Consider the following 4,019-nt stretch of genomic DNA (forward strand, 5'->3'; position numbering starts at 1 on the left):
AAGTCGCTCCAGCCTTTTGCAGTCCGATTTTTGCAATCTAAGCTCCTGAGAAAACCAAGGAGCAGATGGAGAGTCACGTTTAGATATTGCGGTTGTTGCCGGAGCAATAGATGTTACCATGTTCCCAATCCAGTCATTAAGTAGCTGGGCATCGGTGTCAGCATTGGAGGTAAGGGTCGGAGGATTCTGAGCAAGAGCTGGTCCCATAATGGCGGGGATCAGCTTGTTCCATTGTCTCTTCATAAAAGAGCATTTGCTTGACACAGGTTTGTCAGCCGTTACTTTAAGTTGAAATGGTATCAGAGAATGGTCTGACCATATCAAAGGTAACGGTATATCTGCCACCACATTTAAAATGTTGGAAAATATTAGGTCGAGCGTGTGGCCCGCTCTATGTGTGGGGCCCTCATTAATGAGTCTAAGGTTGGCTGAATTCAGTGTAGACCTTAGTAGATCTGCAGAAGTGCAGTCTACCCTATCCATGTGAATATTAAAATCCCCAACGACGAGAAACTGAGGGTGAAGGAGGGAACTCTGGATGATGATATCCATCAGAGTAGACAGGTGGGGCTCCTCCCCCCCCGGAGGACGGTAAATAACTAATCCTGCTAGGGATAGCTGAGATCCCAACTGAAAACAAAAGTGTAGTCCCTCCAGACCCGGAGTAGACGTGGGGGCAGAGGAGGTGAGTGTGACCTGCTCTTTGAATATGACAACCACTCCCCCCCCTCTTTTATCACCTAGCCGGTTGGAGAAACATATTTTGTACCCAGGGGGTATAGCCAGTGCAATGGCGGTCATGTTATCATCGTTGAGCCAGGTTTCTGTTAGAAACAGCACATCCCACTGGTGCCCCCCCAAAAGCAGCCAGATGTCATCTGCATGTTTTACAATGGGACCTGCAATTCAATAGTCCCGCTCTATGGTCTCTACTGGTCGGTGGCTTGGGTTTAATAAACCCTTCTGCCCTCCTACCGACCGGAGTGCCTAATCGTAGCCCACAGGTCCTACAGACATAGGGGAGAGCGGAGGACCCAAGGTCGGTGCTATGAGCACAGGTGTCAGCCAAGGTATTTAGCGACCATAAGTTTTCCCGCGTCCAGACGATTCTAACCTTATGTGCAGTCTCACCGTCAGCATGCCCGGCCCCGGTCGCGGTCTGGTCGCGGACGGGCGCAGACGGGCTTGCCTTAGGTGCGCATTCGGCGCGCAAACGGCGCGCCCGCTGCGCTCGTCCACTGCGCTTCCGGAAAGTGCACATATTAAATGGGGAGTAGGTGGTGGTGTGGGGGGCGTGGCCTAAGTGTTTGTGGGCGTGGCCTCAGTGTCCCGGGGGTGGCGGCAACACAGTCAACTTAGCCGCGGCAGCGTTTTCACCTGCACCGCGCTAGTGCCCAGGGGAGAGTGTAAGTCTTTATATTTTAAAAACACAGCAATACAATCAATGTTTTAAAAGAAAATAGCAGCGTAGCTTCTCTCCCGGATACAGACCTTAGTAACATTATTTCACAGTCTCGTATTTATTTTTAGAATTAAAAAGTGTACATTTGTAATTATTAATTAAACAAGAAGAATCCTACTACCTGTGTAAAAGGGGAAGGGGAGGGGGGGGAAACACTCAGTGTTGTGTAAAATACCCCTCACACACCAACAGGCCCCTTGGTGTCATGCTTCATCATCGGGGTCTTCGCACCCCGCTGAAGGGATGCGGCACGCTTCGACCTGTGACTACACGGGAGCGTTGACAAATCAGACTATGTGTGGTGTGTGTTGAGTGCAAGTGAAGGGTTTGGATGTGAGTGGGAGGTGTAGTGATGAGTTAAAAAGTACCTGGCTAGTGGGTGAAGTAAAAAAAATTTTATTAAATACCCCTAGCTGGTGCTGTTAAAAGATGTGCAAAGGAACGAGGTTGTTTGTCTTAATTAGGGACAGAACCTCTGGTGTGCGTCGACATGTTTCGGTACGGGTGTACCTTCTTCAGGACGGGGCACAACTCCCAACCCTACTCACGTTTTTCTAAAGAAAATGGGTTTCAATTTATTTTTAAATTTATTTTTTAAAAAAATGATTGCACTCATTAAAGGTGGCTATAATGTGCCTACAGCGGTTATCTGGTACATGTATTTACATGTCCTGAAAAAAGAAAAAACCATTAGGTTTGGTTACCATCTAGGGTTGGCTCAGACAGGTGCAGTCACCTGGAGCCCCAAACAGTTCATTAAACCTGTAAAGGGAAAAAAATGACATACAACACATAACACATACAGATATATAAGACACACTTAGGGTTTTTGTTTTTTTGTTTTGTGAACATACTTGTGGTCTTGGTTGGCTATTACCTCATGAGCAAAACTCTGGCATCAAGGTAGGTAGGTGGATCCACAATCTATAAGAATAGAGGAGTGGATTCAGTGTTGTCGTTTTTACTCACTTTTCAACTCCTACAGAGGCCCGATATTGTTTTAGAGAAATACTCACGAAATCCGCCTATATTGGCCTCCTTCTACCACCTTGTGCTGCTCCGCCGTGAATGGATTGCGGATGAGCTAGGCGGTATAAATAAGGGGTTAAGGCGTGTTATTATTGGTTAATAGGCGGAAACGGTAAATGACCATGTATGGGCGATACCTGTGCGGCCCTCCCCCTCCATGTATGTGGTCGGGTCACATGTAGCGTGTACACCTCTGTTATTCGTTTATTACCGGGTTCTGGTAAGTCCAAATAAGGACTTTCCGTTCATTATCCACTTACTGGCTGCCCCGTGGCTCGCGCTGATCAGTAGCCCTTGTGATGCCTCTGCCGCGTAGTTGTCTTCCCTTCGCGCATGCGCACTGGCCGGTTCTCCGGTGCTCTCTCGCGCATGCGCACGAACCGAATGTCGACTGAGTGTGCGCGGTGGAGTTAGGGAATCGGCGCTAGTCACTGAGGAAGATTTGTGTTCATTCAGCCGAAGTATATCCTTACTCCTGGTGCACCTGGTCACTGAATATGGCAAATAATTAAAACATTCGTTTCAGTTAGCAGAAACCGTGTCTGCTTGTAATTTATAAGCATTCTGTGTATATATATTCCAAACTTAAACGATATGATAACGGTACAGAGAGTGCTACATGTGGTGGCCCACCGGTTTAACGTTGATCGGTCAGTGGGGAGGGTTCTTAGGCGTCCACTAATTGGTCCTCTTTTGTTGTGGGGGTTATTTGGAGACTTGGCTCCACGGTATGTCGTCATTGAGTCCCGTGATATGAGTTGCCAGACGGAACACCCAGCGTTGTTCCTTTTGGAACAGGCCTGTCTCCGACGGTAGTCTTTCGATGACGGTCCACCGTAGATCGTTGATGCAGTGCTGGTACGACAGGAAATGTGCTGCCATCTTGGTTGTTGTTTTCTTACAGCGTATGTTACTTTTGTGTTCCCCTATCCTTATCTTGACGGGTCGAGTGGTCATGCCCACATACTCTAGTCCACATGGGCAGTTTATTAAGTAGATCACGTTCTTTGTATTGCAGTTTGAGAATTGGCGTTGTTCCCATCTCGTGCCATTTCTGAAGGTTAGATTTTTACTCTTCTGGGTTTGGTGGCAACAGCTGCAATCGCCACATGGGAAGTGACCCTGTATGCCAGTAACATTGTGTCTCGCCGTCTTGTTTTCCTGTGGTCTAGTGTGGACCACTATGTCCTTTATGTTTTTGCCCCTCCGATGAGCATGCATCGGTTTCTCAAAGCTCAGACCTCCACAGTTCAAAATACCCCAATGTTTATCGATGACCTTTGACACTTGGTTTGATATGGTGGAGTAGGTTGTCACACAGATTGGTCTTTTATTTGTTTCTTTTTCATGGGGGTTTTCTTGTATAAGTGCCTCCCTGTGATTGTTTTTTGCACGCTTCATCGCTTTCTCGATGGTTCTGGTGGGATACTGCCTCTGGATGAGTTTAGATCTCAAGTCTTTCGCTTGTCGGTTGAATTCACTCAGTTCTGTGCAGTTCCTCCGCAGTCTCAGGAATTGCCCATAGGGC

The sequence above is a fragment of the Lissotriton helveticus genome, chromosome 2_1, assembly GCF_964261635.1.
Source record: "Lissotriton helveticus chromosome 2_1, aLisHel1.1, whole genome shotgun sequence".
NCBI lineage: Eukaryota > Metazoa > Chordata > Amphibia > Caudata > Salamandridae > Lissotriton > Lissotriton helveticus.